The sequence below is a fragment of the Opisthocomus hoazin genome, chromosome 16 (genome assembly GCF_030867145.1).
Source record: "Opisthocomus hoazin isolate bOpiHoa1 chromosome 16, bOpiHoa1.hap1, whole genome shotgun sequence".
Taxonomy (NCBI): domain Eukaryota; kingdom Metazoa; phylum Chordata; class Aves; order Opisthocomiformes; family Opisthocomidae; genus Opisthocomus; species Opisthocomus hoazin.
Window position 1 is genome coordinate 14209703 of NC_134429.1, and position 14190 is coordinate 14223892.

At 52.9% G+C, this 14190-nt stretch overlaps 1 protein-coding gene across 2 annotated transcripts in view; it reads left to right on the top strand.

The window, feature by feature from the left end:
- KAZN (kazrin, periplakin interacting protein) overlaps window positions 1-14190 on the top strand; it is a 239543-nt gene that overhangs the window by 170525 nt on the left and 54828 nt on the right. The window contains exon 1 of one of the 2 annotated variants that reach the window (XM_075437454.1): window positions 3908-3967. The exons of the other annotated variant lie outside the window; for it this stretch is intronic. The gene's annotated coding sequence lies outside the window, so the exon portion shown is untranslated. Of the gene's footprint in view, window positions 1-3907; window positions 3968-14190 lie in introns of those variants that run through there. 2 annotated transcript variants of the gene reach the window in all.

Consider the following 14190-nt stretch of genomic DNA (forward strand, 5'->3'; position numbering starts at 1 on the left):
CGAGAAGCCTGGCAGCTCAGCGGGGGATGGGTTTCTGAGTTGTTTTCAATACAAGAAAGGCAGATGAATAATGAACAGCGATAACTCTCCTGCAAACGTGAGCATCCCGCTCGCTCCGACAAGGCGCCGCTCCCTTGCACGTCCCTGGAAAGGTGGTCTGTGTTTCCAGGGCTCTTGGTGCACAAATTCTGCAAGGCACCAGTTTCTGCTTTTTTTTCCTGAAACTGCTTTCAAATCTCCCTTCGCCCAGTTTGTTGAATGCGGAGCGAGCTTCGTTTGAGGAAGAGGAGGTGACTGTAGTGGAGTCCGTAATGGAAAACGAATGGGAATCAAAACCCAGTCCAAACCCCATAATCTCTGCCCCACACAAGAAAGCTCCACTTCGAGGAATAGAAGTAGGAAAAAATAGGTTGGATTTAATTGCTTTGGATGCCCTGTTAGAGCAGGAGCGCGTGAAGGCGATAAAAGATGCAATTTAAAGCTCGGCAGCGGCGGGTTGGCAGCGCTGGTCCTGGTGCGCCGGGAGATGGATACTTTATCCCCAGCACATCTCTGCTGAGTGAAGATAAATGGTGAGCTATTAAAATCCTGAGAGCAAGAAGAGGCTGGGAGAAGGTCACTTACTGCTTCCCCTGGTTTGGATTGGCCTCTGCACTGCCTCGCTTGCTCTGGTGCTGTAAGGAGGATCCCCTTTCTCCTCCGAGATTCCCCCAGAAATGCCGGCTCTGGCGTTAACGTGTCTTATCTGCGGTGAAATGCTTTTGAAGGGCTTTAAATCTCCTGGTCACCTTCTGCTGGGGAACTCCTGGTAGGGTGGTGATGCTCGATGTTACCCGGCCAGGTGGGAGTGGAGCGTGGAGTGCCCCGAGCATCCGCCAAACCGGCAGGTACCCCGGTCTGATCGCTGTCCTGTCCCTGGGGTCGGGACAGCCGGAGCAGCGGGAAGATGCTGCGGGAAGATGCTGCGGGAAACACAAACAGGCGGCTCCGCTCCTTCTTCCTCCGGTTTTCCTCCGGACTCGGGAGGTTGTGCGTGGCTCTGGCAGATAAAAGGCTGAAGTGAGGGAGGAGAGAGGAGGGGAAGAAGACAGATCTCCCACATTCATTATTCTGTATGCAAAGAACATCAAAAGCACTAATGGAAGAGCTTTTTTATATTTTTCATCAAAGCAGCTGTTCAGATCTGGCGAGTCGGTTTCTTATCGGTGAGATATTGATGAGTGAAGCAGCTGTGGGGTACGGCTTTAGGAGGACAGCGAGTAAATGCGCCCTCCCTCCTCCGTAAATAGGGTTTGCCACTTGGTCCTTTTTTCTCCCCCTCTGCTTTATTTGTGTTGCTTCTCTGAGAGAACTTGTAGATGAGCCAGGACCGAGTTTGCAAGCCACAGGTGGTAAGATGGGTTTCTCTTTTGCTTTACTGAAGTCAGGAAAAATAGGAGGATGGCGATACAGCAGACCTGGGGGAGACGGGTGGGCTGGATGGGGACGGCGGCGGGGGTTGCGCCCTGATTTCTCTCTGCCAGCGCTTCCATGTTTGAACTGAAAACCTCTTGACTTATTTCTAGAGCTAATAATTCATCAAGGCTTGCTTTTTTTTTTTTCTCTCCCTGCCAAGAAAGACGATGGCAATGACCTAAATGAGGTTTATCTTTGTTTCTTTGCTGGTAATTAGACCCACCCACAGCGAAGGAGTGTGAAATGATTTATGAAGGTGTTTTGATCCCAGTTTATTCATTCCTAATCCTGATTTATTTTTATTATTATTTCTAATTTTGCATCGTCAGTTGGTGAGTAAAGGGGTTCGGGAGGCACGGATGAAGAGCTAATACCGAATTACTGTTGAAGCATCAGGTGCGTAGCAAGAACGGGCTCACCGAGGGCAGCCCCCAGCCCTCCTGTTCGGCCCAGGGGGTGGGAAGAGCAGCAGGCAGTATCGGTGTAAACCGCTGCGTCCAGTCTCGTGGGCAGTGATGCTCTCAATTTATTTTGATAAAAATAAACTGGTTTTCCTTCTGGCTCTGTGCAGAAGGCGGTAAATCCGGTGCTGTTACAGATCTGTGTTCTGCACAGCGGTCCTGTCGCTGCCCTCCCCTCGCTGGAGCCGGTGGGCAGCTGCTGGGTCACTCCAGGCGAGATTGGGATGCAAGGTGCTGAGCTGGGGCGATGGGGAGATGCTGCTGCGGCTTCCCAGAGAACATGGGAATTCTCGGGCATCTCCAGTGGCTCGGTGTGTGTCTGCACACTGCGTGAGGAGGAAAGCGGCTATTTAAAATTTAAAGCTGCATTGCCGTCGGGGTATTGTGTTCTTTAAATATAGATCCTTTGAAATGCGATAACTTCACAGAATCACAGCATGGAGGGGTTGGCAGGGCCCTCTGTGGGACACCCAGCCCAACCCCCTGCCCAAGCAGGGTCACCCACAGCAGGCTGCACAGCACCGCGGCCAGGCGGGGCTGGAACATCTCCAGAGAAGGAGACTCCACAGCCTCCCTGGGCAGCCTGGGCCAGGGCTCCGTCACCCTCAGAGGGAAGAAGTTCTTCCTCGGGTTCAGCTGGAGCTTCCTCTGCTTCAGTTTGTGCCCATTGCCCCTTGTCCTGTCGCTGGGCACCACTGGAAAGAGTCTGGCCCCATCCTCCTGACACCCACCCTGCAGATATTTAGAGGCATTTCTAAGGTCCCCTCTCAGCCTTCTCTCCTCCAGGCTGAACTTCGGTCATCGAAGAATAGTAACAGTAATTGTATAAATATTTATGTGATTTAGATGAGCACAAATCAGTGGCACAGCACTGTGATAGTTCTTTGCAGTTCTGTCTGGAAATTTCAAGTTTGTGACCAGACGTGTGGGTGGATCAGCCCATAAAAATAGGAGTGGTTGTCTCAGCTTGGTTCTGTTTTTAAAAAACATTAATGCACCGAAAGAGCGTAAAGTTCCAGACTTGCAGTTGATGAACCCGCATCGCAGAGTGCTTGCTGCCGAGGTTTGCCGGTCCCCTGGCTGGTGCTCCCGGGGTTCGAGGTGGGCGCGCGCACGGCTGCGTGCGTAAGGGGAGAGCGCTGGCGAGTCTCCGGGGGGGCCGTGGAGCCTCCGTTTCTGCATGGCAAACAGAGAGGAAACATAATGACATTTTGCGTTTGTTTGCTCTTTTAATGTTTCTTTTATTTTCTGTGTATTTTAATATTACGGTGCCTCATAGCAGACTTTCATATTAGATCCTTGTGTTGATTTAGCATCTGGTCAAACACCACGTAATCACTCGCCTGCGTCGAAATCCCTCCCGGTAAGAGGAGTTCCCCGTGAAGCAGCTCTCGCTGTCCTTGATGACCATCATACCCATTTGGTTCCCTTCGTCATGGTAAATAATGCCCTTGGTGATGCTTGTGCTGGGATGGTTTGCCCAAGGGAGAGCACCAGTGGCCGTCCCGTTCCTGGCCACCCAGCAAAGCCCCGCAGTGTCACCTCTGGCTTGGTGGCACGACACCTCTCCCGGTGTCGGCGACGCCGAGCGGGAGCCGTAACGCGTGTCCCGGCCGTGGAGAGGAGCGAGCTCTCCCCGCTGAGCCCCCGATGGCTTGTGCTTAATGGAGAAGGTGTGAAACTTCACCGGCTCGGCGCGGCGTTAACTCTCCGGCCCGAACGCGGCTGTGAGCTGGAAGGAGACGGGCCATTAATCCTCCTGACAGCCCCTTTGAATACCGTCGTATTTCAGTCCTGTTAAGCCGTTGCGCTGTTGTTTATGGGTTTTGCGCTGAAAAGAAGAGCTGTGCTGAGCCTGCAAAATGCCGCTTTACTTTTGTAACGTCCCCGCGAGAGCAGGCAGCTCGTCCTCACTGCTGCCAGCGATCCTCCTCCCGCCCCGAATCCTGCCCCGTGCAGAGCCGCGCGGGCTTGAGCATCGCCGGCTGCCGAGAAGTAATCGCAGCTTCGTGGAGATCTGCTGGCCTGAGGGAAAGGCCCGTTCATCGGCGGTAACCCCGTTCCCCCTTCCTTTCTGGGCTGAGAAGCGGGTTCCCCTCTGCCCCCGTTCTCCCGGCCGTTGTCTCGCCGCTCGTCCTTTGCGGAGAGAGTGACCGACTTGGGTTTCTGCAGGGCGCTGGGTTAGCGTGCGCGTGACCCTGCGTGCTGCCCTCCTCCCCGCGCTTGCATCGCTTGCATCCGGTTAAAAACACCGGAGGTTCGGGCGTTAGCAGACGTGCAGAGAAATATTTCACGCAGCCAAGCGTAGTCCCCGAGTTGATGTATTCTTCTGAGCTAAATCCGTTGCTTTCGTTGTAACGTGGCTCGTTAACCACGGCTAACGAGCAGGCCTGTCCGCCAGACGGCGGGAGGGCCGTCTGATGCTGCAATAACGGGCAGCCCGTCGTGTTCCGTGCATGCTGTAGGATGCCCCGCTCGCAGGGGGAGCTACTGGGGGTAGCTGGAGGGTGCTCTGTGCGGTCGTTGGTGCCACCAGCCGCAAAAATTATGTTTAGCTGGAAAACCACAGTTTTCAGCTAGGAGCCAGCAGTCGCTGCTTGCCAGGTCTGGTGGCACCAGCAGCAGCAATATCGGAGTCGTGCTTTTGTCTGAGCACCTTGCAGCGAGGTTGCTGGTCAGCTGAGGTGCTGCACCCGTACGAGGGAGGAGAGGTGCGTCCCACCCGCGGCACGGTCCCACCAGTGAATTTGTGGGTGCCTCCCCGGGCGGCTGCGTGGCTGTGGCTCGAGCTGCCAACCACGCTCTGTGCGGGAGAGGATTGCACTGATTTTTGGGGCGGGGAGCTTTCTCCCTTCCCTCTCCACAGGCTGTGGTTCCCTGACATTATAACATGTCATTTTTCTAGCATACCTGAGAGCTGAGAAATAATGTCTAAGCTTAGAGGAACAGCGAGGATGGGACCTCCCAAGGGAGGAGAGATTAGGGCAGGGAATTAAAGTTGTCATTTCTCGCTATTTTTCCATCCCTCCCAGCTCAAAAAAAATGGCCGCATTCCTGGGGATCCCTTTATTTTACAGCTTTGAGCTCGTGTTTTTTTTAAAAGCCAGCGGATGCTGCCAGTTCCCATCACCTAATCAAAGCTCCTCTGTCGAAGGGCCGGCGTCAAACGAGCCGCCGCTCTCGTTATTACATCCCATTATACCCTCCGGCAGCCGCTGTACTTCATAACCGCCTAGGAAAGCTGACAGGTAACCAATGAGATGCATATTCCAGCGACAGCCTCCTGCCCCCTGGGGAGCCGGGACCCTCGCCGGTGCCGGAGCCGGGTCTTGTAGTGGCGGGGGGCTTCCCGGGAAGCAGCTGGGGCCATTGTCTGCGCGAGGCCATGGCGCAGCGAGGTTTGCTCTTTTGTTCCCTTCTAATTTCGTTGTCCGTGCGGTATGGGTTGCCATTAACTGCCTGGCTTGATGTGAAAGGGAAGAAGAGTCGCCCAGAGACACGGGGATGGCTGAGCCGGAGTGATGGAGAAGGGGGGTGAGCTGGGAGTCTGGGGAGGGATGGAGGGGGGGGGGAATCTGGCTAAATAATTCTCTCATTGCAGCTAGGTGTTGCACCTCAGCACGGCCCGGTGGTGTATGAATTCATAGCTCGTTTTGCTGGTGAGATCCAGCCCCCAGCCTTATGACCACCACCCTTAGATCAGTGTAACACAGCACACGTGTTGCCGTGGCTTGGGCACCAAAGCCAAAGGAACTGTGTTGATTTTGGGGCAGCGTCTTCCCTCCGTCCCTCCCCGGTGCTCGTTCCTTGTGTTTTGTTGTTAGTCACAATGAAGTTGGAGAGACTGAAATATTTAGCTGTTTGATAGTTTCGGGGCTCGTGCCTGGAGCAGGGTCGGGCTGGAGGTGGAGGGGTGAGGGATAAACTGGGATCGAGAGGGATTCTGGAGTTGGCTGGGGTGGAGCGTGGTGCCTGGGACAGCTTGGTGGATCAGAGTTATTTGCTGGTTTATTGCCGAGAGAACTGTGGGCTGTTTCTCTACTCAGTTCTACTGCAAAAATCAAAGCGATGCGAGCGTGGCGGGTTCTGGCTCAGAGGCGGGTGCTGGCAAACCCAGGGATGGCGATGCATCGGCAAGCTGCGGGCAGCGTCTGCGCCCGGGCACGTGGGCCTGGGGGGCAACGCTGGCTGCCACAGCTCGCTTCTGCGAGGAGTGGAGGTGTCGTTAGAGCAGCCTGAAGAATCATCTGTTAGCGTGGGGTGGCCTCGGGTGCGACCCGTGGGTCCGTCTGCGCCCCGCGCTCGGGTGGGTGGAAGCGCTGCTGGGTCCGAGCCGCTCGCTGCGGAGGGCTGGGAGAGCCGGTTCGGGGCTGCGGCACGACAGTGCAGACGGAGTCTGCGGAGAAGTGGAGTCCTTCTGCCCTTCAGATCACGGCAGTGAGTTTTGCCTGCCTCTGTCTTCTGGCTCGGGTGGACGTGGCAGCCAGACGGACTCCAGGGGCACGTTTTATTCAACAGAGATTGCCTTCAAATCCTCCAGCCCCGCGAAGTGACAGCTGCTGAATCCCCTGTTATTACACAGACAGCAGAGCTGTCCTCCGTGAACAAAGGCAAGAGAAGGGTCTGAAACTGGGGGGAAGGAAGCACGTAGCAGGGGGAAGGAGATGGTGTCCCCCGGGTGAAGTGAGGAGCCACCAGCAGTGCTGCCAGGACTTGAGGGGTGGAGAAATGTCCCAGCATGGTGAATAATGCCTCAAGTGCTGGCTGGATCTCTCCGGCGATGCTCCAAACAGCGCCCGGCCGCGTGCCGCAGCATCTAAAAACCAAGGGAGAGCTGTATCCAGGCTTAGCTGCAGTTTGGGCTGAGTATTGCTCGATTCCTTTGAGACCACCCTGCGTGGCGGTACGGAAACGAGGTGTAGGCCTGGATTTCCACTCGACGTGCCCACGTCTGCTGGCCTGTAATGTGGGCATCCCTGTGCCTGCGGTGGGGCAGCTCTGAGCTCGGCAGCTCAGCTCACAGGGAGACGATGCCATCAAAACCCCAATGCTGATTTCCCCCAACAGCACTATTTGTGGCACCCGAGGTTGTCCTGCAAGCCGCTTGACCTCCTGCAAGCTAAATCGGCGTGGCAAGAGATGCTTCTAATGGCCTTTTGATGCTGAAAAGTTCATCCCTGGCTCCCAGCCTGGCGTAGCTGTTGGACACGGCACCATGCAGACGGCAGGGAAGCACGCTATGGCGCGGGAGCTGCTCGAAACCCGGTCCGGACGTGGCACGCTGCTGTGGGCAAAGTCTTTCTCTTGCGCCTCTGCAAAGTGCTTTGCTCCCCACGGCGCTATCTAAATAATATTAATAATTCAGGGCTCCTGCTGGGCACAGATATGCTTCCCGGGGGCTGCCGCCATGCACTTAAGTGGCTGCGCCCGAGCCGGCAGATGCCACCTCCTCGGTTTTGTGGCCTTGGCTGTCCCTGGCAGCAGCACATGGGTCAAGAAGAGTGGCAGCCATCACAGTGGGAGCCCTGCTCAATATTTAAAGACTATTGATAGGCAAGTCAGGCTGGGATATTACAAGAAAGGCATGTCTAGACATAGCAGAAAGCGGAGAGGCTGCTTTCCCTGGGCACGTGAGGTCCGGCAGGAGAAAACAAGCTGCTTTGTTAATTTTTCCTTTCTTTTTCAATCAAAAAGCTGTATTTTGTCCTATTCTGCAGCCCAGCTGGCGATGCTGGGGGAAGCGTGCCGTGGTACGGGTGACACTGGCCAGCGGCCGTACATGCCTCAAATCCGTCTTCCTGGCAGCAGTCGGACGTCTTCCTCAGCACCTCCGAAGCGAAAGGCTTTGAGTTTTGCTGTGTTGTCAGCAATAATGAGAAGTGGGAGGGAGACTTGTGAAATATCTCTGGAAAACAGGCTCTTTGAGGAAGAAAAATATGTTGATGGGAAGAAGAGAGTCATTAGTCTGGAATTAAAGTAAATGGCTTTTCCTGTAGATCTAAATTTCAGGGGCAATGGCAGACTTTAATTTCTTCTGCGACTATTGCAGCGGCCAGCGTTCCGAAATAAAGCTCTGGCAATGGCGATGTTGTTGGAGCTTGCGGTAATTTAGATTATATATGTTAGAGAAGAGAGGGGGCGGCTGCCGAAAACCTGATGTTAAAGTCACTGCGGAGCATCGTCTAAAGAGGAGGCTTTTTAGGCTTCCTGTAAAACAGAGGGATAAAAGAAATCAAGCTGATTTTTCTCCAAGGACCGTAACATCCTTTCAGGCTTCATTCCGCGTAATATTTGCTGTCCTCTCTGGGCTGCACTGCTACGGTTTAATCTATTACAGGACAGGTTTGTGAATTTGGAGAGGCATTGGAGGTCCGGCTGCTCCCACTCTCCGCCTGTCCCCTCTCTCCCTGGTGCTGGTGGGGGGAGCAGGAGGCAGGATTTTAGCGTAGATATGGAACGATGCCCTGCTTGGGTGACTCCTGCCTGGTTAGAGTGACTCTTTGCTGCCGTGGCCTGTTCAGATATCCGCCTTTTGCCGTTTCTCCCTTCTCCGTGTTCAGACGGTCCCTGTCTCTCCTTGCTGTCAGGGCAGGGAGCTGAATTAATTTTATGTATCTGTCTCTCCTGTCATTATTTGTGTCAGGAAAGCACTTGTGCAATCTCTTAGAGAAGTCGCCGTCTCCCTTTACTGACCTTTTATTTCTTCTGTGGATGGAGCGTTGCTTCTTTAATATCCTCTGCAATCTTAGTTTCAGCCGCCACTTACTCTCGTACGGATTTTGGTAGGCTATAATCTCCCCAGTTTGTGTCTACGCGTTTCCTCAAGCGCTTCCCTGCTCCTCGACCCTTGAGGGGCTGCTCAGGGTTCCTCTTGTGCATGGCAACAGCCCGTGCTGCGCACTTCTGCTGAAGGGCATGTGAACAGCTGAGCGTATTCATTTATTTTAAAACAGTTTTACTGCATAATTGCACTTGTCTTGGAGCAAAATGCATACTGTCCAAGAGCGTCACGCAGCCTGAAGAGGCGAGATGGCACCAAGTGCCGTCTTCTCGTACCGCTTGCCATTGGTGTGGCATCTTGCTTTTAGCCATCGACAAGTCCCTGGAGCTGCTGAAGTGACGTGAAATCAGCCGCTGCCTTTGGACCCGTTTCCAGATCGGAGCGGTGGAGTGGCTGTAGCTGGGCGAGCTGCGCGTGTGGTGTAGGCTAGCTGTCCCAGCAGTGCTGCACACCCGCTGGCACCGCCGCCCTGACCGCTGCTAGGCCATGCAGAACTGTGTCATCATCTTCCAGACCACACATTTCCTAGTAAATGCTTTCTGATTTCTTCCTCAGTCTTCTCTCTATTATTTTGTTCCATTTATCCCAGTACTTCAGTACCAAGGTGATAGGTTTCTTATAAACGCCAAAGAAAGGTGGCAGAGTGGATCGTACTCAACATTTTTGGCAGAGAAGTGGTTGAGGCCACTTCTGGTTTTTTTTCTTTTGTGTTTTTTTTTTTTTTTTTCTTTTTTTTTCTGGAGGAAAGAGAAGTTACTGGCTCTTCATTAAAACGTCAAAGCAAGTAGGTTTTGTTGCTCCGGGGGCCATCCACAGGACCCAAACTCTCCTGGAGCTGTGCTGGCCCTTTGTGCCCTCTGGATGCCGTGCATTCCTCGTGTCCGGATGAGCTGGGCTCTGGGAAGTCTCATTAGTTCTTCATGACCCCCTTGGCTTGTCGCCATTTTCCCAGTACGTCCATCCTTAGAGGAATTCCCCTTTTCTCTCAGATTCCTTTGCTCGGCTTTCGGTTTAGGGGAAGATGCCCTGGCAGAGGGAAATGGAAATAGTTGTAATGACTTTAATGGAATTAGAGGAGCTGACGGGGAGTTTCCTGGGTTGCTGATGGGAACAGACCGCTGTCTTCTCGTTCAGTGTTTCGATTAAAACCACACCCAGTAATCCCTGCGCGTGTTAACCTTGCTTTTGGAGGCTCCTCGCCATGCTTCTCCAACAGCAAGTTTCCAGCCCTGCGAGAGCACAGGGAGGGAGCCTGTGCCTAAAAATGTGCCTGCTCTGGGTTTTGGTTACAAATAGTCCTTGAGGTTGTTAAGATAACGTAGCGGAGACCACTGAGCAGATAAGCACCGAAAGCAACGATGATTTGTCCTTGAAAAGCTCTGTGGGTGGTTCGTGAGGAAAGGGGAGATGCATTGACTTGGACAGCTACTTACAGCAAACAGATGTGCAAGTTAGGAAACACAAGTGATAAATCTGAGCCCATATGGCAGCCCTCTCACGAGCATTTAGAGTCCCAGCCGGTCGTGAATGGCTCTCAGTGTCTCTCCTGAAAGCAGAACTCGCCGTCTCTTGTAAAACACGAAGACGGTTTTGTTTGTGTGCGTCCCCCCAACTTCCACTCCGGTTGGATGGAGCAACCTACACCCTACAGATGTTCCCCGTGCGCCAGGCTGGGAAGGAAGAGCAGGGATATGTATTATGGGAACAGGTTTATGGTTTTTCCTTTGCAAATGCAAGGACTGAAGGCACAAACGAGTAGTTCAGGGTCTGTGCTGGTTTAGGTAGCTGATGGAGGGCTGGCACTGAGGTGGGTGGCTTTGAGCAGCACCCGCAGTTGGGTTGAATTTTAAGCAGTTGCAAAGTCTAGTTTATCACAAAAAAAGGGGACTTCTTGACTTGCTCTCTCAGGGCCCTCCACAGCTTCTCTGCAAGGCTGGGGGATTTCTGCTCCCTCCCTGCAGAACCCTTTAAGTGATGGACATCTTGGAGATACCTTTAGGAGGACCCAGGTTCTTCTGTTTCGGATCTCAGCTCTTTTCCCCTTGTTTAAGCTTATAAAGAGAGGTAATTTCCCAGCTGACTATGGACAAGTTGGTTTTTCATACCCGTCTGAAAACTGCTTTTCAGACAAGTTGGGGCTTAATGGGCTGTGTAACCTCCTCTGCATTGGAAAGCCTCTTCTGCAGTCCCCCGCCTCCTCTCTGCCCGTGGCGTCTCCTCCTCATCGCCTCTGCTAAACCCCTTTGTGTGGGAATCTAATGGGTTTTATCGGTTATTGTCTTAAGTGCGCGGTCTATGAAATTGAGTCCTTTCCCCACAATATCATAAGGAGATTAAAAAGAAAGCCCAGATTTATGGGAAACAGGGGACGAATACACTTATAACCTGAAGAAAGACTGTGGAAATGCGTCATAAGCAAGTATGTGAGATGTTGGATCCCAGTCAAGCCCGACAGCTACTATTCAAGAGTGGGTTTTTTCTGTTCTGGGATTTGGTTTGTAGAGGTGACCATGGTGCAAGTCCCCTGGTTTTTGTCATTACCTTGATCTTGCTGCCTATGCCCCTTCGAGCTGATATCCCTGTTACAGTGGGGCTGGGCTGTTGTTGTATCTCCATCTCCCTTTTGATGTATTGCTGCACCCGAAATGACTTTCTGACCAGTCCCATTTGCAGCCCTGTTGTGTAAATGGGTCTCTGGAGGAGGACTGCACTGTTAACACTGACAAACTTTGGGATATAGCCATGCATAAATGGGCATAACTAAGGAAAAGGAGTGCCGTGAAGTCATTGAGGAGTCCGCTGCTCTTTGCAGCCTGGCTGCAGTCCATGTCCTCTTCCAGTGGTTGCTGAGAGTCATGGTTTAGAAGGAAAACCACAAAGCACCTACTGAGGCCGCAGGTAGGAGGAGTGGTGGGGAATGAGGCCCCAGGCAGTAATGGCTTGCCAAGGTTCACAGTTGTCCCCTGCAGCATCACCGCCCAGAGTCAGCTGTTTGCTTGGGAGCACGTGTGGGGTCATCCAGGGTCTCGTTCCACTCGTGGGGCAGCGGGTCGCTGCTCTCCGTAACTGCCGGTGAGTGGCTCCTTCACCCGGGCTCTCCCGGGCTCATGGTTTGTTTTGTGGCTTTCACTAATGGGAAGGTTTTGGCATGGAGCAAGAAGGATCAGGAAGGTTGGCCTCCCAACGGTTTTGGGGTTTGTTTTATTTTTTATTACATACGTGCATTGGTCTGTTGCAAATCTAGTCTTCTGCAACTGCTGCGCTGGCCGGAATTGCCTTGTCCACTCGTGCTCTTCTCCCAGCTCTACGTGCTGAGTTGGTATCTCACATCTCACCCCAAAGACCGCGAGTTATTTGGAGAGAAGCCATCCGTTCATCCTGCCAGTGCACCCTCGGGCGTGTAATGCTGACACCTTGCACGTGGTCCTGTGATGCTTCGGAAAATCCCACCCGTGGTGCCCTGGGCTGCTCCTGGGACTGGATGAGAAAGGCACGTGTGTGGCACTTGTGAATGAAGGCATAATAAACTCTGAAGCGATGACAGCCATGCCAAATTACCTGTTAAAATGACCTCGGTAATTATAACAGGAGAGTTGAATGGGGATAACAGGCTATCTAATAGCATAGGCGAGGCTGTAATTTACTGAGTGGAAGACCTTTAGAAATTCGCAGGGCTAAGGACTTGCCTACAGAAGAGACTGGGGCAACTGTTTAATAAACTTGGTGAAACCCTGTTAATTAACGCATTTTTAAAGACAATTTAGTGCTCACTTTAGAGAAAACATGGTAGCATCGTCAAGAACTGGTTAACACTGGCCTCTTTAGATTTGTTTCTGGTATTGCTGTGTTTTCTTAGGGTTTGAAGTAGGGTTTCGTAACGTGAGGGAAGGCTCTTCTCTTGTGCTTTGTGTGCATTAAGCAGGCTTAAGTCCGACTCTGAAATATCCCAAGCCCCCAGAAGATCTGGGAGCTCAAATTCCCCTGGCGTCTGCAGAACTCCCAGCTGCCGAGCCTCCCGCTGAGGAGAAGTTCAAATGTTTTGCAGATGGCATTAAATCCAAATACTTGCGGTCGGTCCTTTCGGGTTTCGTTTGTCAGCGGCAGAGGTTCACGTAAGGGCAGGGCTGAGTTGTGTCCTCTGCATCCCGCTCGGCAGCAGAGCTCGGAGGGCTTTCTGGCTTTGGAGGCAGCTGAGGAGGAGAGCTGGGCCTGTAGAGAGATGGGTGTCAGCTCTCTCTGGCCTTCAGAAGAGCAGCTGCTGGTGGCCGATGTCCCTGGCTGGTGTAAACCTTTGCTCAGGGTTGGAGTGAAGTCCTTGGCAGAGGTCTGCAGGGTTTGGTGGTCTCATCCTGGAAGCAACAGCTCCTGCCTCTACCGGCGTAAAGCCTGCTTTCTTTTAAGCTCTCTTCTGCAGTGGAAATGGTAGGAAAACGTGGAAATCGTGCTGTTGGGGAGCCAGCGTTTGCTGTGGCAGTTGGCATTGCCGAGCGCTGTTTGTATTGATTGGAGCGGAGACAATTAAGAGTCTCCCACTGCTTTCACTGGAGGGTTTGCTGTGTAAGGAGGCTTGAAGCAGAGGGGAGGACCATTACGGCGTATAAACACCGCGCAGGCAAGCGGATGGGGTCTAGAGGCAGCTCGCAGCCTCGTTGAAGCCTGAAATATTTCTTGTTGACTGGCAAGGGGGCCCCCAAGAAGCACGTGTGGCTCAGCAACGTGTCTTGTTTGCTTTGCAGCGCGGGTCCGGGGAACATGCCCTCCCTGCTTGCAAGGGATGATGAGATGTGGAAGTGGGGCCGGACCCCTCCTGCAAGGGATGATGAGATGTGGAAGCGGGGCTGGACCCATCCTCACTGGGCTTCATCTTAGGGAGATTCCTATAATGCAAATTTCTCAGAAGTTCCTTATTCCCAGGCTTGTTCTTCTTAAATCTGCCCATATTCCGTGCAAGTTCTTTTTTATGGTGGAAAATTATTTCTGCCAGGGAGAGGGATGGAGGAAGCTGACGCTGTGGAAGGATCGTTTGCCCAGGAGAGACGAGTCCCGTAGCGTATGAGTTGTCCGTATGGAGAACTGCCTGCTGCTGCTTCCTGCTCCTCCATCCCGTGCTCTGGGTTCGGTGTTGGCGTTGGCCACGGGCTCGGTCCTCAGCTGCTGGGACGTTGCTTGGTTCCCAGCTAGGAAATAGTTTGCTGCGTTTCCTGGCAAGAGTTCACGCGTGTGAAGTGTGAGAATTGGGGATGGGTGGTAGGAAGTGAATTTGATCACTTGGCAGGAGAGTGGAGTAATCCAGTTCTCATGGGTTTTTTCGATCTGTGTGAGTTTGTCTCGAAAGGAGAGAGTGGCAGCAAAGGAGCTGGGTTCTCAGTACATTAACACATCCCTTACTGTCTTCGTGTCTTTACCGTCACTCTTTAAACACGAGATTCTGCAGCGGCCCTGAGAGACCCCAAATCCTGTTTAGACAAAGTAAGCCTTGATGAAGCTGGACGT